The sequence below is a fragment of the Piliocolobus tephrosceles genome, chromosome 12 (assembly GCF_002776525.5).
Source record: "Piliocolobus tephrosceles isolate RC106 chromosome 12, ASM277652v3, whole genome shotgun sequence".
NCBI lineage: Eukaryota > Metazoa > Chordata > Mammalia > Primates > Cercopithecidae > Piliocolobus > Piliocolobus tephrosceles.
The window spans coordinates 119570810-119592906 of NC_045445.1; the positions used below are offsets into that span (position 1 = coordinate 119570810).

At 39.2% G+C, this 22097-nt stretch overlaps 1 protein-coding gene across 1 annotated transcript in view; it reads right to left on the bottom strand.

Moving 5' to 3' along the window:
• The window catches only part of IL1RAPL1 (interleukin 1 receptor accessory protein like 1), a 1416649-nt gene extending 1397671 nt beyond the window's left edge, over nt 1–18978 (bottom strand). The window contains exon 1 of the mRNA XM_023202962.1: nt 18047–18978. The gene's annotated coding sequence lies outside the window, so the exon portion shown is untranslated. The remainder of the gene's footprint in view (nt 1–18046) is intronic.
• Nucleotides 18979–22097: the final 3119 nt, after the last annotated feature.

Genomic DNA, 22097 nt, shown 5'->3' on the forward strand with positions numbered 1-22097 from the left:
CAAGACTCCGTCTCAAAAAAAAAAAAAAAAAAAAAAAAAGAATTAAAAGGGGCAAAAAAGTTAAACCAAGAGATTGTGCTGTCCCCAAAGCCAGGTAAAGAAAATGTACTGAGGAGGAGTGATCCATTGTGTAAATGTTGCCCATAAGTCAAGTATGATCCAAATAAACAAGGACAACGACTGATCCATTGTGCAATTGTTACCCACAGGTCAAGTATGATAAAGATGGAATATTGACCATTGGGTACAGGGAGAAAACTAATTTTTTAGTTTATATTTTAATATAACGTTAAAATATTAAAATAAGGATTAGCATTTATTATGTAGCTATGATTTGTCAAGCACTGCACGATATGCTTTACAAATACCTTTTTTTTTTGAGTCTCGCTCTATCACCAGGCTGGAGTACAATGGCGCAATCTCGGCTCACTGCAACCTCCGCCTCCCGGGTTCAACTGATTCTCCTGCCTCAGCCTCCCGAGTAGCTGGGACTACAGGTGTGTGCCACTACGCCCAGGAAATTTTTGTATTTTTAGTAGAGACGGGGTTTCACCATGTTGGCCAGGATGGTCTCTATCTCTTGACCTTGTGATCCACCCACCTCGGCCTCCCAAAGTGCTGGGATGACAGGCGTGAGGCACCACACCTGGCCTACAAATACTATTTTTACTTTTCCCAGTAATCCTAAAGGTAGGTATTCTTTTCTCTCCAGAGATCTGGAAAGTGAAACTCTGAAACATAAGTAACCTATCCAAGGTTACACAGCTAGTAAATGTCAAAGCCAAAATTGGAACTCACACTTGCCTTGATCCAAATGTGAATTCCAGTATAACATGATATATTCTGCAATTAGGAGAAGGTATATTGATACTATGAAAGAGATAAAAATGAAATTGGTGTTTTTTTTTAAGTTTCTTCTTAATGGATACTTACATATAAGGAAAAATTGTAGGGACAGCTAAGAAGCTAAAACAATGAGAACTTTTATCACCTTGTAATTCATAAAAAATATAGTGCCATCTAACTATAGGCTCCAATCTATTTTGGCATTGCTCACGTTAAAAACATACTGTTAGAATAATGGTCCTTAAGACATCGCTTTCTGCATTATTGATGCAACCAAAATCTTTGGCTATAGGTTCTAAGCTATCAGCTTGGCATTCAGGCATTCTGTCAACAGACCTGGCAATTTAGAGCATGTGATATACCTGTACCCATCCCCATGAGGGATGGAATAAATGCTAACTTTACTATACCAGTAACATTGCATCATGAACAAAACCTTTACAATGCAAATGTCATGTATCTCCCAAGCTAGGCTTAGTGTGTTTTTCAATCAAACTCTCTTTTCTCCTATTATCTTGCTTAGACCAGGACACTCTGGGAGATTCTTCTTTTTTTCTTCCTTTCTCCCTTTCTTCTTCCTTTCTTTCCTTCCTTTGATAATTATTGAACTGAATTGCACAATGTGCCAGGCACTCTCCTGGGCACCAAAGATATGTGGTGAACCAGATAAATGAGGTCATATCCTCTCAGTCTTACACTAAAGTTAGGAAGACACAAAGAAATAAATTTAAAAATAATAAATTTGATGAGAAAAATACATAGCTAGTGGTGGCTTAGGAGCATATATTTTTAAGAAAACAGTCTTCTCTGGGATAGAATACTCTTAGCATTCAGAAACTAAAGTTATTAACATTAGCATTTGGGATTCAAATGAAGTGGGAGTTGCTGAAACTGAACACAGAAGTATGTCACAGACAAAATTCATATACCTCACAGTATTTCCGCAAGCCACATAATCCTTGGTGCAAGCTCATTCTATTCAATACTCAGGGTCCTGTTCTATATAGTGCTTTTTTGATTGTATAATGAACATTTTTAAAATTAATACCAGCTTATTGATAATGATTATGATGGAGACAATGGTAATGATATTAGTCACACAAATATGTTGCCTACAACTCTAGTATGATCCAAATAAACAAGGACTCACACAAATATGCTTTCTAAGAGACTGTCCTCAGGTATGGATTTCCAATTACCTTTTGATAGTCTCAAAAACTAAATTTGTGTGTATACAAATTGCACATTTCTGGTACTATAATTCTTTCTTGGAGTGAAAAGGATTTAATTATAATAACTAAGTCTGCCTAACATCTTTGACTTAAGTAATGATTCAGTGAAGCAATGCTAAACTTTTAATTTTCTTTTTTTTTTTTGAGACAGAGTCTCGCTGTGTCACCCAGGCTGGAGTGCAATGGTGTGATCTCAGCTCACTGCAACCTCTGCTTCCCGGGTTCAAGTGATTCTCCTGCCTCAGCCTCCCAAGTAGCTGGGACTACAGGCGCCCACCGCTACACCTGGCTAATTTTTTTTTTTTTTTTTTGGATTTTTAGTAGAGACGGGGTTTCACCATGTTAGTCAGGCTGGTCTTGAACTCCTGACCTCAGGTGATCCGCCCACCTCGGCCTCCCAAAGTGCTGAGATTACAAGCATGAGCCACCGCGCCTGGCCTAAACTTTTAGTGTTCATAATACCTTTCAGGTTCCCAAAACTAGACTGAAGCCACATGATGAAGCTTTATTAAATATATTATTTTATACTTTTGTAATCATAGCCAATAGTAACACTAACACTAACATTAAAACTAATAAGATTGGGCCAGCAGGAGTACCCAAATTGATAAAAGATGAGTTTAGACTTACTAATATTTGAATCTTTGCTACCAAGACATTGGGAGAGTCCAAAGAAGATACTTAGAACAATAACTCACATCTTCTCTGATTACAAATTTACAAAATTAAAACTAATTTTCACTTTGGAAACAGGAAATAGTAACTCTTAACTTGCACTTATAGATGAGGTTTAAATAGCTTCTGATGCACAGTCTGTTCCAATAGCCGCCACTCATCTCCCATACCACCTACATAGCTCCTGAGTAAAAAATGCAAAAGAACATAACTTACCTACTGTCAGGGATGTGGCATTGTGTGGCAGAGTAAAAAAACCATTGCTTCAAATCTATGCGGACAAAAATAAAAGTGTGCTGTGCAAAATAGCATGATGCAATCGGTAAAAATGGAACAATTTTTGAGCCTGGAGCCTTGAAGTTATATTTAATAAAAAAAACAGCTAGTGAATATATAGAAATGTTGGACTCTCCTTAATAAGCTTCACAGTTTGTATTTGAAACAATAAAATATATAGGTCCATAAACACAAGTAGAGTATTGTGATGGAAAAGGAGTGTCACCTTCATTGAATTCTTGGTCTTTTAAAAATACCATAAATTTTTTTTTTTTTTTTTTTGAGGCAGAGTCTCGTTCTGTTGCCCAGGCTGGAGGGCAGTGGCGCAAATTCGGCTCACTGTAACCTCCCAGGTTCAAGTGATTCTCCTGCCTCAGCCTCCTAAGTAGCTGAGATTACAGGTGTGTGCCACCATGTCTGGCTAATTTTTATATTTTTAGTAGAGACGGGGTTTCACCACGTTGACCAGGCTGGTCTCGAACTTCTAACCTTAGGTGATTCACTTGCCTTGGCCTCCCAAAATGCTGGGATTATAGGCATGAACCACCATGCCTGGCCAACTTTTTTTTTTTCTTAATTCCAAAAAAATCAAGCCAAAGCCAGAGAAGGAATATATCAAATGCTTTTAAAGCAAGCTAGGTGCTGGTAGCAAAGACTACTAACTTTTTTAAGACAAATCTTTTAAAATGCTTAACAATGTGCATCCTCAGTTGCTGTGGCAATGAGTAAATTGTTCATTCTAGCTTTGTGCTTGAATTAAGCATGGAGTAGGTGAATTAAGCATGGAGTAGGTGGATCATCTGGAAGTATTTGTTGAACTGAATTGAGTTGACCATCTAGTCAAATGTCAGGTCAAGTGAGGGAAAAAGTCACCAAAGTGGTTGTTTATTAAAGTGGATATCAGTTAATGGATAATCTTTTGGTAGTTGAGAGATTTTTTGTTTGTTTGTTTGTTTTGTTTTGTTTTGAGATGGAGTCTCGGTCTGTCACCAGGCTGGAGTGCAGTGGCAGGATCTCGGCTCACTGCAACCTCTGCCTCCCAGGTTCAAGCGATTCTCCTGCCTCAGCCTCTTGAGTAGCTGGTACTACAGGCATGCACCACCACGCCCAGTTCATTTTTGTATTTTTTAGTAGAGACAGGGTTTCACTATGTTGGCCAGGATGATCTTGATCTCTTTACCTTGTGATCCGCCCACCTCAGCCTCCCAAAGTGCTGGGATTACAGGCGTGAGCCACCGTGCCCGGTTGAGAGATGTTTGTATCTGTAAAGGTATGTACTGAGTTCATCCCTATTCAATTTTTCTATGATTTAATGAATGGTTGCCCATTTAGACACAGCCAGTGCTTTAAAAAATTACTGGCAAAATTAAGTGTCAGTGTATTTAACTTGATTGAAAATCTTCACAGGATAAAAACAGAAGGTACTCCTATTACCTCACTAGGGTTGAAGAAAGCATTTTAAAAACCTAAAGTAATGTCACTTCCCTTGCATTAAGGAAGGAAATTAATATTTCCACATAATATAAAAGTGAATAGTGTTATATGAAATGTTTCCTTTCAGTGAAAATTGAACTCTAGGATATATTATTTCTATGATTTCAAATTCATCGTATTCAAAACTAGTTCCCCTCCAGTCCAAATCATAGACTGGCTAATGCTAATGAAACACTGCTTTCCTTGTCTGTTCCGTACCAGTAAATCTACATTCAACTTATTCCACTACCACTCAGTTCATCGAGTCTGCGCCTTCTGCCAACTGTCAATATTCCTCTGTAGCCTGGTCCTGTACAACCCAAACAATTGTCTTATTATCCTTAGAATTCAGGAAACTTGGCCCCACTCTACCCTGTTCCATTTCCTTGCCCCTTCTCTGACCCCCACCCCCAAATCCCCTCCTTAAACTCGAAATCAAGCACATGAACCACTGAGGGAAAAAAAAGGTTCTATGTAAACTCTCCAGGCATGACTTTTCCACTTTTTCCTCTCTGTCTAGGACACAGAGAACATGCTCATTTCATATTTGTGGCCTGGTAACTTACAACAGGAGTAACTGTAATGTGACTTGAACTACATTCCTGAGAAAATCACATTCTCTGAAGCAAAACTACATAGAGCAAGGCCTTGTACTCAACTGTATTTAGTTTCTTCATCCCTTTATTTTTTTATTTTTTTATTTTTTATTTTTTATTTTTTTGTTGAGACGGAGTCTTGCTCTGTCGCCAGGGCTGGAGTGCAGTGGCCGGATCTCAGCTCACTGCAAGCTCTGCCTCCCGGGTTTACGCCATTCTCCTGCCTCAGCCTCCCCAGTAGCTGGGACTACAGGCGCCCGCCACCTCGCCCGGCTAGTTTTTTGTATTTTTTAGTAGAGACGGGGTTTCACAGTGTTAGCCAGGATGGTCTTGATCTCCTGACCTCGTGATCCGCCCATCTCGGCCTCCCAAAGTGCTGGGATTACAGGCTTGAGCCACCGCGCCCGGCCTTCTTCATCCCTTTAAACAAATGTTTAAGATTTCATAGCATTTCCTCGGTAATTTCATATGGTATTATTGCATCATGCCTCAAGGGGTGAGGGAAAAAATATGACCTTGTCAGACATTCCAAATAACTTTCATTCCTCTCTTAATGGCCTGTATACCCATCCTGCCGTTGGTGGCTCACAGCTGAGTCCCTCATTGGGATTTACCCTCAGCTGCAAATAACTGTCTTCCCAACATTATGCTCCTTCCTGTGGAGCAGCCCCTACCAGTCACTGCCTGACGTGAACACAGAAAGCCCCAGCCCCTTGACTCAATGTGAGACCATTTTGAAGGACCATCAAATCTTTAGAACTTCTCATTGGAACTGCTGAGGCCCCAGCTGCAACCACATTGCAGTCAGTTTGTCTGCCTCAGAAGTGACTAAAACTTCTGTATGCAAGTCTTCATCTCAGAGTCTGTTTCCAGGGAGCCCAATTGAACACATATGCCTTTCCCACCAGTCCATAAGCTTTAGATGGCAAGAACTGTGTTGAACATCTACAGCCTGTGTTAAGCACCATTCTTACAACAGATAGGGCCCTCAAGTAGTATTTCTCATTCACTCACCTGAAGGCGTTCATTAAAATACATATGGGAAGGGGCGATTCTGATCACATAATAGAACTGAAGGACAGTGGTTAGTAGGGGCCAACAATGAGCCACAATTGCTGCATGATAATCAACTGAGACAGTGGCAGCATGAGGATTTCAGCATAGTAGGGGCCTACCCTGTGCCATTGTGGTTGGAAATGACTTATTACTTGAAAGTTGAAGCTGAGTTGGAGGGGCATTTTGGAAAACATTGAGAAAGCATCCAATATCCATAATAACATATGATGCCAGGAGGAAAGCAATAGTGACAGAGACTGAGAGGTTTCTGTTGACGCCCTCCCAAGGAACACCTTGGTGATACTACTGACCTCAATTTTTTTTTTTTTTTTTTTTTTTGAGATGAAATCTCGCTCTGTCACCGAGGGTGGAGTGCAGTGGTGCAATCTCGGCTCACTGCAACCTCCACCTCCCAGGTTCAAGCGATTCTCCTGCCTCACTCTCCCCAGTAGCTGGCTGGGATCACAGGCACCCACCAACGTGCCCAGCTAATTTTTGTATTTTTAGTAGACACGGGATTTCCCCATGTTGGCCAGGCTGGTCTTGAACTCCTGACCTCAGGTTATTCCCCTCACCTCGGCCTCCCAAAGTGCTGGGGTTACCGGCATGAGCCACCATGCCCGGCCCTCAAATGTTTTTGACAGTACAAATTTCTCGGCTGGGTGCGGTGGCTCATACCTGTAATCCCAGCACTTTGGGAGGCCAAGGTGGGTGGATCTCATGAAGTCAGGAGTTTGAGACCAGCCTGGCCGACATGGTAAAACCCCGTCTCTACTAAAGATACAAAATTAGCTGGGTGTGATGGCACACATCTGTAATCCCAGTTACTCGGGAGGCTGAGGAAGGAGATTTGCTTGAACCCGGGAGGCGGAGGTTGCAGTGAGCCAAGATTGTGCCATTGCACTCCAGCCTGGCCAAAAAAGAGTGAAACTCCGTCTAAAACAAAAAAAAAAAGTACAAATTTCTATACCGCATTCCAAACACTGAATCAGAAACCTCAGGGCTAGGGGAGTGAGTTTTGACAACAGCTAGGCTGTGAGACTTGTTCTTTCACCTGAATCCTAAGGACGATGTACATAACATTTAGTTTGTGCCTAAGTAAATTGCATTTTTTCTCATTTTATCTTCAACGTTTGGTCATTTTCCAGCTTACTACATCTTCCAATATAGAGTGATCAGATAAAGTATGGGGAAAAAAACTATACTTATTCATTTCTTTTCTTCCAATTAGAAGCGTAGATAAACTATTTGATAAGAAAAACAATTTAAACTAAACTAGCATGGTTTTTTTTTATTACTAGGAGGCTCACTTTCTAATTTCCATCTACAACTCAAAATTTTTATAATTATTGGTAGTTAGCAAAAGAGTTCACACTTGTTAGAAATAAATCCTATTATCTTATTATTGAATGTACGTTCTACTCTAAAGCAATATTCTTCTTCCATATGACCTTACTATAAAACCAGTTTGAAATTTATATTTCCACCTTGCCATTACATTATATAAAGCACTTTCCTTTTTTCTTTTTTCCCAGTTGCTTCCTTCAACTTCTTTCTTCCAGATGAATTGTCACTTTAGAGTCACTTTGCTGTTGCCATCACAGTAAAGAAATAATCTTTAAACATTATCCAGTGTACTCATTAAAGAGTTACACTTGGCTGGGCACGGTGGCTCAAGCCTGTAATCCCAGCACTTTGGGAGGCCGAGGCGGGCGGATCATGAGGTCAGGAGATCGAGACCATCCTGGCTAACACGGTGAAACGCCGTCTCTACTAAAAAAATACAAAAAACTAGCCGGGTGTGGTAGCAGGCGCCTGTAGTCCCAGCTACTCGTGAGGCTGAGGCAGGAGAATGGCGCAAACCCGGGAGGCGTTGCGTGCTCTGAGAGTAGAGACGGCCTCTCCCCGTTATCCCCAGGATGGTATCGAACCCCCGTCTCAAAAAAAAAAAAAAAGAGTTACACTTAAACATTGTTTACACTTAGCATTGTTGCTATAGTGTATGGCAACTTTCTAACACTACCAAGTAAAGATAATTTGAATGTATCAGCCCCATTACAGAAGCTTGCCTTCTGCTTGAAAAAATAAAAACTAATGTTAAATTCTGGCTTCTGTATTTGTCTAGCACTGGTAGCAGTGGTGTGTTTGTTAGTTTGTTTGTTTATTTATTTATTTATTTATTTATTTGAGGCAGAGTTTCACTCTTGTTGCCCAGGCTTGAGTACAATGGTATGATCTCGGCTCATTGCAGCCTCTGCCTCCCAGGTCCAAGCAATTCTCCTGCCTCAGCCTCCTAAGTAGCTGGGATTACAGACATGTGCCATCATGCTCGGCTAATTTTGTATTTTTAGTAGAGACGGGGTTTCACCATGCTGGTCAGGCTGGTCTCGAACTCCTGACCTCAGGTCTCCCAAAGTGCTGGGATTACAGGCATGAGCCATCGCATCCGGCGGTTTATTCTTTGAAAGGAAGAAAGAAGGAGGAAAATGAAGGGAGCTAGTGATGGCTGTTTGAGGCCTGCGGTTCTACATGAGAAAATTGGAATAAGCGTGAAACTCAGGAGTCACTGGGAAATTCACACAACTTGAAATCAATGGTAACCTGGAGATACACACTCTTAATTCATTCCCCTTCTTCCTAAAGCATAAATCTGAGCAGGTCATGCAATGTTCTGTTTTCGTTAAGCTCATGCATTACCATTCCACTGGCTCCTGCTTACCAGACATGGAGGCTCAGGGCTCCAGCCTTATCTTCTTACATTTCACATCATATACCCCCCTCTCTGGGGAAACAAGAACATTGGATCTTCCTTAACCATGCTCCATTTGGTCCTACTTACAATATATTTATTTTTTATCTCCCCTCTATTTAGAAGGTCCTATCTCCATACCCATGTTAACTCCTTCAAAGTCCAATACAAAGGCTGCCTCCTTTAGCAGACCTTGCCTAATCCCTCTACACGCATGTGTTCTGAACCTTTCTTGAGTCTGTAGCATACTTGGCACCTCTCTTAGAAGTATGTATGGTAGACTATCTTGAATTATAATTACAAGTGGCCCTCCATATCTGTGGAACCAAGCAACCATGGGTCAGGAATATTTTTTGAAAATGACTTAAAAAGAACAATAAAATACTTAAAAATAATACAAATAAAAATACAATGTAACAACTATTTACATAGCATTTACATTGTATTAGGTATAAGTAATCTTCAGATGATTTAAAGTATACAGGAGGATGTACATAGGTCATGTGCAAATACGATGCCATTTTATATTAGGGACTTGAGCATCTGTGGATTTTGGTGTCCACAAGGGGTCCTGGAACCCATTTCCCACGGATATCAAGGGATGTTGGTATATGTGATTTTGTTTAGTAGTCATGTCCCTGACTAAACCATTTTTGGGCCCAGACACATGACATCAGTCATCTCTGTGTCCTTTGCAGTCCCTCTTGCATCCCCTTACACAGTGAAGGCACTTAAATACCTATGATAGAGGTGGAAGGAAGGGGGAGGAAAGGAAGAAGAAGGGGAGGGAGCGAGGGAGGGAAGGAAGGAAGGAAGGGAGGGAGGCAGGAAGGGAGGGAGGGAGGAGAAAGGAAGAAGGAGGGGGGGGGGGGAAGGGAGGAAGGGGGGGGGGGGGGGAGGAAGATAGGCAGGTGATTTCTTCTCCTTCAGTCCATTTGTAGGTTTCAAACTACCTAATATTAATTGTCTCTCGTTTATATTACTCAATTTTCCTTTTTTTACTTTTTAAAATCAGAAGCTTTTGTCTCTATGTATAATGTAGCATGAGTTTTGGAGAACACAAATCTAAAACTGACCTGTTATCCCTAAGCGTTTAAGCATTTGCTTGTGTAATGATATACTGATGACCTACTATATGCTGTGCACAATGTTGGGCCCTGGAAATACAAGGCCGGCAGGCACCTGCCTCCTGGAGCTAAGCTAAACCATTCACTCACTGAGAAAAGCATACCCACTGACATAAGCGGCTTGCTCTGTGGCTGTGTTACTAAGGGCCCTGTAGGAGAACCCCGACAAGAAAAAACAGCAGAGTCAAAAACCCCTAGAGACCCCTTGAATGCATTTACTCTACACACTGTGGAGCTGGGTGCCTCTTGAGTACAATTCAGGAGTTCTGTCATGGTGAGAACAATTAGGAGCTTTAATAGGGGTATTCAAAAACCAAACACTGAGAGCTACCAGATCCATTTGTTACATTCAAATTTTCTCCCTTGGCCACATGAAGCTTTGTTTACACAAAATACTTGATACCATTCTAACTCTCTCAGTTTTTCCATTTTTACCACTGTATTTAGCTCTTCTGGATGTGTCTCTTCTGAAATAAAGTTGGCAGAGAGGTTGTAAGCATCATAGTGTTCACAGCCAGCGTCATTTCTTCATACAGGTATGCTACCACCTCCCTACCCAGTAACTCTAGAGGGCACTGCAGGATTCAATCTGAACAAAAGTATGTCCTCCATAGCCCTGTCTCCACCTTATTATCTAAAATGCAGTCCATTCAAGCTGTTTTTCAGGGTCAGAAAAATGTTAATGGCATCTTTTCTAGAAATGTCACTATTGGAATACAAAGGGATAAAGCCTGTTATTCCAAACTTTCCTCTTCAGCATATTAACAATGATTCATTTGTCAAACATTTTGACAAAAATCATGTATGTGTGTGGATACACATATTAACGCAGTCATGAGGATATGAGGATACACACACACACCCATAAGCTGTATCTTGTTCGTTTAGTGGTAGTTATATGATTCTAGCTTGGCAAACCTGATAAAATATTACTGTCTTCATTATTCCGAAATTGGTTCATTATTGTTTATGTAAGCAGACTGATCCTGTTGATGAAGAAATGAAATATGAAGTTTAATATCGTCAAAGTGGGATAAAGTATAGCTAGAAGATATTTTGACAGGATCCCTTACTGGAATCACTTGGAAGCAAGAAGGTAGCATGAAACACTGAGACAAAGATGGCCAGGAATGTTCAGGAAAGTCCAGAAAAAGGAGAGGCTCCAAAGAAGAGCAATTCCCTGCAGGTGGAAAGATACAAAGCTAATGGGAAAAAGGACAGTATGGAAGAGACAAGAAGACCCACCAGTGACCTATGTTCTCAACTCTCCTTTGTATTGTGTCTCCAGGGATCAAATGAGGTGGAAAATCAGGTGTACATTCAGGAAAAATAAAGTCTACAGATTCTGAGTGCAGAAGTCAGATGACTGATCACAAGTCGATAAAGTAAGCTAGAGCTCAAAGGATTCGATATGCCAACATTAGCTGTACTCATAAAAAATAATGCTGTATGCCAGGACATATTGCTATATAACTAAAATACCCAGCAGGGCTTATATCAAGGAACTAAAATCATGCATCATGAGACAGCCAACAAATGGGAAGATCTTGGAAACTTCACTTCATTCCTCTGGTTCACAATTTCCTTGTTTAAAATCACATGATGGGGCATCCTTTACTCCTATACTGCATATAATTCTATTAGGTTTTTATGAGATTTTGATCACCTTTGGCTTTATTTATAATAATTCATTTTTATTTGGGCTACAATAAAAACAATGCTTATTTTTTTAAAGCAATTATTTTCCAAAATCAACCAATTTTAAATTACAACTGTTGAATCCTAAAACTCGAATAGGAATATCTTGGAACTTGAAATGTACATCCTTAGGAAATTATATACTGTAAGTCCATCTATACTGAAATTCAACTCCTTTGATCCACAAACCACCACCATATGTACTTGCCTTCCATCTTCTCTGTAAGATGAACATGATTAATATGTATATATAATGCAAGTATTTTGCCTCTAGACATATGGACCTTTTGTTACTCCAAGGAATCTAGAATCTATATAAACACCAAACTTTCTATGTAGATAGAATAAACAATGCATTTCAAATATATAAGTAGACCCTGTTGCGGCTATACATAAATTCACTTTTAAAGAGTTATCATATTCATAATAATTTACTATTATTATCATGCATTTTCTCAATTAATGGATACTGAAAGTATAACTATGATTAAGTGGACTTCCAGGGAATGTTTTTAATTAAAAAGGGAACTTTGCACCAGAAAATGATGAAGATCGCTATACTCAGTCACACATATTAATCTAAAACATCAACAAGGTAACTCACTTTGATTAGGTCATAAGAAGATAAACTACTATGAATAATTTTATGATTATCCATATGCTGATTTATTATAATTATAATTCAAATAAAGTATAAGATACCTAATAAACGTTGAAAGAGTAAAAGTCTATAATTATATGATTATAATCCACAATCTGTTTCATTTTTTCAGTGAGTCCAAATTCTACATACAATATCCTGACGTAGTGTTACAACGTACAATCTAGTTTAACTCTTCAGTTTATCTTCATAGAGGTGTAGCTCCTGTAAGAACAAAGTAGCTCATTTAGTGCCATTTATTGTATTTGATATATATGAACATAGTAACTATAACAAACCATTTGAATAGCTTGTGATGAAAAAGATTACTTTTAAGGTTGTGATACTAAAATGAGAAAGAGCAAAATTTTCAGAAGTAAAATTTTCTTTTAGTTCTCTCTTTTCTTTCTCCCTTTGTTTTATTCACAGTTCAGTGCCTGGGATTTTCAGATCGTGTGATAAGAAAGCAACATCAAGCCACCTACTCATCCCTTCTCTGTAGCTCAAAGACAGGAGTTTTAGAGTTTGGGCACCTGAATATTGTGTCTACACAAGGATACCAAAAAAGCATGTCAATTAAGGATCTTTCCTGGTAAACCAATGGTCAGGATAAGCATACTTAATGGATAAGTATGTCCATTGAGCCATGTGGTTGGACTGTAATAGAATGTTATATGCAGTATAAGACACTCCAGGGTGGCATTTTCTGGGTGAAAATTAAAAGCATATTTGTAAGGTGATTAGTTGAATTTGTCAAATAAACAGCCTGTCTACATTCATACAATATTCCTTCATAAATCTGCCAGAGCAAATCTAAAGTACTGCCATAAGACATAAAGAATATGCATTTTTAAATATAGGAAACTAAGAGAATGCTTGCTATTAACAGGCATCAATGAAGTCAGATAAACATGCATAATGAAATTCATCTGAAACAAAAATATATTGGGAATCCTTGAAAAGAAAAGCAAGACACTGGGAAGTTACGAAGAGGAGGTTGCTCTACAACATGAAAATTCTTTATTTTAAGCCCAGGACTACTAATTTATTACAGGGTTAATTTTGCACTTTCCAATTCTACTTTAACCAAAATATAAAAACTAACTCTGTAACCTGATTATTCACTCACTGAAAAACATACATGGGAGCTCATAACACTAAACTATCCTCTTTGCATATATGTAAATATCATTATGTTAAGATACAAGAACATTAAAGAGATTCAGTTTTAGTAGTGACACATGGGGGATTGCCTCCCCCTAAAGAAAGTTAGTAATTATTACAACTAGAAAATTCCAAACAGACCGGGTATCTTTACATTCTTTTTTTCTCTATTATACTTGGTATTCAAATTCATTATGCTCTTGTTAATATACTGAGAGACAAGAGTCACGTTCTGGTCAATATACTCAATTTGAGAGGTAGCATCAAGTTTGAGTACATTTGTTTGTGTGCTCTTGGTAGCAGAAACAGAAACTCCTGAGTACTCAGAAGCATCTTTTTAAAAAGCAATCTGCATAAAACACTTTCACACATAAAACCCTTAGTTACCACTGTTTGAATGTTATTCAAAAGCAACTATTGTTTTAATTACTTAAGACAACTATATTCCCATATGAGTACTTCTGGAAAAAACTGAGTACTGAGCGAAAGCTAACCACCAAAGCTTTTAATTTGTCTTTGTTGGTTAATCACTGAACAATATTATGTACAGCTAACTGTAATTGCTACTAGAAAGCATCTATTCAGATTTATAATAAGGGTGTAAAAAACATGCACAGCTAAATTCGTAAGACTTAGGGGAATCCTTAATAATAATAACTCCATATATTTCTAAGGCATAGGATGGTGGTAAGCACTTAGACACGTATTATTTCCTTTCTGTAGAGCAATGTGCAACTATTTATTTTTTTAAAAATGATTCTCTGGAACACTGAGAAATCAAATGTGGTGTCAGAGGTCACAAGGCTAGTAATTGACAGAGCCGGAAGTACAGTTTCAAGTCCTCTGACTCAGCCCGGAATTCTACAATGCCTTGATGTCTCACAGAACTGGACTCTCCTCTTTGAGATTCCCGATACACCTAATGGAAATAAGGTTGGAATTTAATAATAAAAATGCTGATGCGACCTTAACTATAGCTGCCCAACCGGTACAATTATAATTATGCTTTATAACTTGAGCATCACCAGAAAACTTGCTACTTTTAAATCTCAATAATCAACACTTGTTTTGTTGCTACAAATTATAGAGTAGTCTGCTTTATAAAAACACAAGATTTGCCAAATACCAAGTATCATATCTGTTGTAAGTCAAAGTATATCCCAAACATTTCAGTGCATAACAAATTCTGAAATATAAATGTTCAAAGTTCAACTGTTCTTTAAAATGTTTTATCTAATAGTCATTTTTAAAGTAATACTGATTTGTTCACATGTGTTGCAAACATAACAAAAATTCAATTTAAAATTTTGTCTAGTTTTAGGAATACTGTGATTACTTATCTGCTAAATCTCCTTACTTTGCTGAAGCAACTGGTCAGGAAACAAAACTGATAGCTCTCATATTCATAAATGGTATTTATTTTTTCCCAAATATTTTCTAACCTAACTACATGACTGTGGCTGACGAAATGGAAATAAAATAGAAAATAGATGTTATATTTTAAATTACCCACTGCCATCATGTTTAAATGCTTTCCTATTAGACAAAGCTTTTTATTATTGATTTGTAGGATACTTAAGAAAAATGCCATAACCTGCCTTAGTTACATAATCTTCTTCCTAAAGAAAGTGACAGCTTATAAAGTGCCATTAACATGATTGAAACTATCTTTCCTAATAGAAGTATATGCAGTCTTCAAGTAAGGAGTTAGCAATTACATATGTATATTTACTTCACAACCAGTGTCTTTTTGTACAGAATCCTTTTCCATCCTTCTATTATTTCCATATCCTACTGAGCTTAGAAAACCTATGCCCTGCTTGATTACATATGTGTGGCTTACGTCAGAAAACAACTCAGGAAGTCATTTATAAAATATTGAAAGAAGGAGTACAGGAAAAATCATTACAGACTATATTTGTGCACATAGTTGGAAACCAACAGCCTGGAAGCAGCCGTTGTGTTACCCTGACCCCTGAAGGAAGGAATCAGGAGTTAACTTCACATTCAATTTCCTACACAATATGAATGCCAAACCTCCAAATCCACTGGCACAATACATCAATGTTTGTGCATGTCCTGCAGAAGTATGAAAGTCACCTCAAATATCAGACCTTAGAATTTCATTCCCCAATCCCACCGTTCTGACTCAGGGTAAGCAAATCTTTTCAAAGTTACTTAGAGGGTGTCTAGATTCTGCATCTTACTCCTTAGGACTGGAAGGAAATAGAATATGAGAAATGAAAGGAAAACAGGAAAAAATAATCTCATCTCCCTGATAGAAAAGTCATTTAGCCTTCTTTGTAAAATAAACGTAAAGAGAAATAGGAAACAGCACAACTAGATAATAAGATGATTCAATTGAACAGGATTAGGATTTCAGAAGTTTCATTTTTTGTGAATATGTGATCTATTGAGGAGAAAACAGATCCTAAAACAGTAGAAGACCAAAAGAACCTGATGTGCGTCTTCTTTAAAAAAATCACAACTCCAGATAAAACATGAGGGAAAAATGATATTTTATTCTGCAGTATTCCCTCCTCTGCACAGTGAGCACAATACATTTATCTCATCTCATGGTAAAAGTCTTTGGTGGCTGCAACCTGTCTTTTAAACCATTGAATAAGTGAAACTTGAACATGGATTGCTCTTTTTTTCTGGGATCTGTGTTAATAATGAATCCAATGCCATTTAATTTGTAATTGAACAGGGTACTGTTACCTTTGAATGCTTTTACTTCTCTTTTCCCAGAAGGTTAAAATGGCCCAGAAAGAGATTGTCATGGTTTAGATAAAGGGATAAAACACTCATTTCTGACACACTGTGGAAGCAATCATCATTTTTACGAGGGAACCACCAGGCTGAAATCTGCATCAAGCTCTACCAGGAAAAATGCAAGAAAGGACCCTAAATATTCCTTCTGTTCACAGTCTTCATTTCAATGAATTTAACTTTCCATTCAGTTGGGGTCATATATTTCAATCCTAGGGTAAAGAACTATGACCTTGGCTGGAATCATCAGTCCCTGTTACTCAATGGGGCACTTCTGAAACATTGTGGACTCATTTTGACTCTCCACGGGTGTGGCTAAAATTGGTCCTGTCCAGCCCTAAAGCTTACATGATCTGATGTCCCTCTGAAACTATGAGAAAACTCATGCTAAATTTGCCATAGAGATCAAGGTTTACAGGACCCTTGGAGCTAATCTCTCTCTGCCCTCCTCCTCTGTTAGCTGTTACAAGCCTTCAAAAGTTAACAGGGTGATGGAGCCTCTCTCTATACAATCATCTCATCTCACTATCGTTGACTGGAACTCGCTGATGTAATGAAGTTACATAATCACCGATTATGCACGACTTCCATCCATCTTCCTACATATCCACATATCTTCTCCCCTCCCCTTCGGATCAATCTACCAGGTGAGATTTATAACACATGTAAATGCTCCATTCTCTCATCACAGGCACTGAATATGGGACTTTAGCATTGCAGTACAGTGCACTGAACCACGTCATCAATATTGATTTCTTTATCCCATTTCCCAGGCAGAATATGCTTAAACATCCTTAGTGTTCTAGTCTCTAACTTTTTACCGAAAGGGTAAAATAGATGTAGCAGATAGGACACATCTTCAGCTTAAGGTTAGGGGAAGTATGAATTAATTGCCTGCATTTCCCAAGCTGGCTGCATTGCAATAAAAGGATGGTCTCCGCTTTCAGACCTTCGACTCCCCTGCACGTGGGTCTCAGCTTCAGCTATTTAGGGTATTGGGTAAATAATTATATGATTGGGCAACTGAACTTGAGAAAGAAAGCACTATGGTGATATTTAAGATAATGTTGCCTTATTCTTCTCTATGTTAGCCATCATTTTTAGCTTTTTCTTTTCTTTTCCTTTTTTCACTCTGAGTGATAATCCAGTAGATAAAAAAGTAGCCCACGGCACTTAATAATCTCCAGTAACCACAACCTAGAGAACAATTAAGGATGATTATCACCTTAAAGTTTAAGAACTTGACAAGTGGGATGTCCCTGGTCCCATTGCGGCTGTGAAATGCAGCAGAATGCTGCACTGAGTTGAAAACATATTTCTTTTAATGCACAGAGAGTAGCTCGTTTCATTTTAAATGGGGTTCTTCACTAAGTGTTTCTTTTACTGCCGCTACCCCTTCCAGAATGCAGGGGCCACAAATATTGCATCCAAACAAAGAGTGTCTTCCCAGAATTAATTCAAGACACTCTTCCATATCAAAATAATTGGGGGAGAGAGTGATACTTTGATTTTCAATTGCACTCAGAATATGGGCACACATACATACACACACACACACACGCGCGCGCGCGCACACACACATACATCAACACACCCAACTGCAGTTATTCCATTCAGTGCCAATAACGGCCACATCACAGCCATCAATGCGATGCAGCAATCATTCAAGTCACCCATTCCCATTACAAATGCCCAAGTTTGCTCATGCCACTGACGGGTTTGCATATATAAAATGACCTTACCCACAACAGTCTTCCAAATTATTCTCCTCTGGATATTAGTCGGTAAGGTAATTGCTGGTCATCACAATGCGTATTCAGAAAAATCCACGTTTTACTCCTGTGTTCTTTTTCTTGTTTTTGCTAGCAATTAATATTGTGAACAAGATTCCCATTCACAAATGCCAAGTTCACCATAAAAGCAGATAATTCCATACAGATCTTCCTTCCCTACAAGACTGTCTCCAGTTAGTTCTCAAAGTGCCCGATTGTTTGCTGAAGATACAATCCAGGTGCAGAGCAGGAAAAAAAAAAAAAAAAAAAAAAAAAAAACAAAGGAGGAAAAAAAAGAAGAAGGAAAAAGAAAAGGGGAGACGGGGGGAGGAGAGAGCAGAAAAAGAGGGGGGGGGAAATAAGAATAATTCTTTAAAAATAAGGAAGGAAAAAAGCCGATAAGTGAGAAGTCTGTGAGCTCTATGACAAGAATTGGAGTGTTGCTTGCAAATCTTCTGAATACATGTAGCCTTTCAAATCCTCCTGGTCCCCAAGTAAAATTTCCAGATCCGGGATGCAGCCATAAGAAAGAATCCTATGTATATTTCACAAGTATCCCGCAATAACAGATCCGACGGGGTTTTCCTTGTACAGTACTGCTATGTGAAAGCACACAACCCCTGCTGTTTGGGAAGGTGTCTCCTGGGTCCTAGCTCTCTTCAGCAGCCCCCAAAAATGATTTTTCAAAAAAGAGTGGGGGGGTGGTGGGAAAAGCAGCTTTGCATTTGCCTTGAATGATGCTAATCCTGAGCGAAAACGACAAGCAAAACACGAATAGCACGGGATCTTGATTAATAGTCACAATCCACTCAAAATATCCCAGGGAAGAAGGAGCGAAAACAAGAAAGAGAAACTGCAATGCATAAATGATTCCAGTGTTTCTACAAGATCGGTTCATTTGATTGAATGCATTCTCTGGTTTGCTGCAAGTCATAAAGAGGATAGTATTACTGCCACCCAATGGATATTTTAGTACTAGCCAATCCACAGACAGCCACCGCTTTGCGAGTTTTAGTTCTCAGAAGACCGAAGTGGAAGGAGGGTAGCCTGGGAATCTTTTGGAAAGGACCCGGGGAGGCCTCAAATAACGGAAGTCCGTCCTTCCAGGCAAAAGTGGACTGGCAAATTTGGATGCTTATACAGTCTTGCCTTAGCCACCTTAGAATTATGGTTCCATTTCTCTAGGAAGCAGAAAGATAGAGTGATGCCTAAGCGGACGCACTCTTGATAACCTCCTTTTCATCTCTTCTCTTTGAAGCAGATTTATTATTGCACGCGACCCTCCCACCCCCATCACTGTCTCCCCAACGCCCCCATTCTCCGTATCACTAAGATGGATTACAAGAGGGAAGCGGTGCGGGGGCTGCTCCAAACAAACCTCAGGTGCTAAGATGATAATTGTTTCTAAAGGGCAGTTTTGCAAAAGTGCTTCTGTCTGTATTGACATGCAAACTGCGAGTCCTTAAAGCAGTAACCCCCCTAGCAGTCGCGCTTTCAGTTTGGGGGAGGAGCAAAATCTTCCCTAAGTGAGTGGGGCTCAGGGAGAAGGGTGCCTGTGGAAGCTCTCCGGGAGTGCGGGGTGGGGGGTGGGGGGTGGGCAGTGGGAGGAAGAGCGGAGAGGAGGATATTGAAGAGGATCCTCCTCCCATCCACCGCGTAATTGAGTTCCCTACAAAAGAGTTCGCTGCTGGTTTCCGAGTTGAATTTGTGATGAAGAAAGAGGGTCAAAGCAGGTACGGGTAAATACATTAGGTTATTTGCTCAATTTAAGGTCCTTGACTATTTACATTAGGATAGTATAACACTCACATGCGATTCCGTGCGTCTCAAACTTTGATGTACACACCATCACCTGGGTGTCTTGTTAAAAATGCAGATTCTGATTCGGTACATCTGGAGTGAGGCCTGAGACCCTGCGTTTCCAATAAGCTCGCCCGTGGCCCATAATTATGTTGCTGGGCTGTGGACCACACTTGGAGTAGCAAGACCCTAAAAAAATGTTAATGTTTACACTGCAGCAACAGCGTTAGTTTCTGGCAGCTGAGTAGGCTGGATGATTAAAAGGCAGAGAGCCTCTTTTCTAGTTACTCCTTTCCCTCTCTCCACCCTGCAACCTTTCCCATTCAACACCTGGAGCCCATGTACTTGAAAACCTTAACCCATTTTGTAATGTATCCCACAAGCTTTTGTAATGGCAGGCTTAACAGGATAAACCAAAAATAGAACAATAAATAGGTAAAGTAGCCTTGGCCCTTCAGAACTGCTTTAATTTGGGGAGTAAAACACACATCAAGATAAAGAAAACACTTTAAAAATTAGGTAAAATGTGAGCTAAACGAATACAAACTAAGCGCGCCGGTGAGAATAACAGCAGGCAGGGAGACTAGACAGGGAGATAAATCTGTATTTCGAAAGAAGGAGCAGTACACTGAAATTTCCAACCTAAGCAGAGGGAAAATGTGGTTAAAGTTGGTAGGCAAGTCTTACAAGGTTTCTTTGAAGCTAACTCACCCATGTTCACATCTTCTGTGCTAGTGTTTTTCTCCCCTGCTTCTTCCCCACATGCTATAATTCAGCCTGAACTGAACATTAGAGGTGAAGAGGAAATATATTCCCCTTCCTTCATTGTGAGTGATCTGTATTTTCTATACCTTCCATCACAGTCCTTCAGTTGACCATTTAAATGTGAATAACTAGACCTCAAGCAGACCGGGAGGGGGGCACAATTTACAAGTGTAAGTGTAATTGCTTCAAGCAAAATTTAAAAATAAACGTCTTGAACGTAGCCTCAAATCCTAGATTTGAGTCTAAATTCTACTCCTAAGTAGCCATAATTACCCAAGGGAATCACTTTAATTTCTCTTGGCCTCAGTTTCCTTGTCTATAAAATGACAGGTTGAAATTAACCAGTTGCCAACGTGCTGTCCAGCTCCATATGGTACAAAAATCACGTCCTCTCTTTGAAATGTTCTGCAAGTCAGTTTCTTATTCTACACAGAGAAGGAGTTATGATTATTACCTTGACATGGGCTGCAGAGAGCATCTAGAAGCTTTGAAAAGCATCTCGGGGACACAGGTGAACATTTGACCACTTCAATCTTACTTCAAGAGATGATTTAAAGTGCTTTCATTTCAAATGAAATGAAATGATCAGACCCAGGAAAGGAAGTGTTTGTTTGAATCTGAGGTGAAGCATTGTCTATTCCTGGATCCTACAGAGCCAACTGTGGGCCTCGCTGTTTGTTGCCATGGGATCCTCTTTGTGCGAACTATCTTGAACTGTGTGGGAACATTTTCCTCTTGCCTCCCTTCAGTTCTCTCTCTAACTCTTCTGAAGATATGTGTCAGAACAAAATGTAGCTGCATTCTTGCCAATTAAGAGTAACGGCAGCTGCAAGGTGCATCTAATTAAGAATTTTAATTACTTCACTGAATTCTCATTTGCAGATGTTTAGAGCATTAAACAATGTATTGTGATTTTTATTTTAAAATCGGAATAAAGCAGATCTCCCTCCAAAGGAGGGTGGAAAACTACACAACTCAATGATGGATATTTTTTAAAAAGAGTCTTTGACATGGAAAGTATATACCTTGATATATCATTTGAGAATATGCGACGTTATATTGAGGATGAGGAAATAGAGTGCATATCCATAAATATGCCTTTTTTACTCAAGGAAAAGGCAAGCAAATCACAAAATACTGGAAACAAATTGATAATTTACTACTCAAGTAGAATCCTTGCATGCTACATAGTTCTCAAACATTCTGTTATTTTTCTTTCCAGTAATATGATGGTTAACTGTAGGTTTGGCACAGCAGTATGGGGATTGTAGGCTATAATGCAAAGCATTATGGGGTTTGTAGTAAAAACTGGCTGCAGATCAATTTCATGCTTCTAGCTTTTCTCAGTTGAAGAAACTGCTGTTTTATTTTCTATTAATAAAGAAGAATGTCAAGATATTGTACATCGGATTCATTTTAATGAAACAAGGTTGGTATTAATGGGAGTATGAAATTA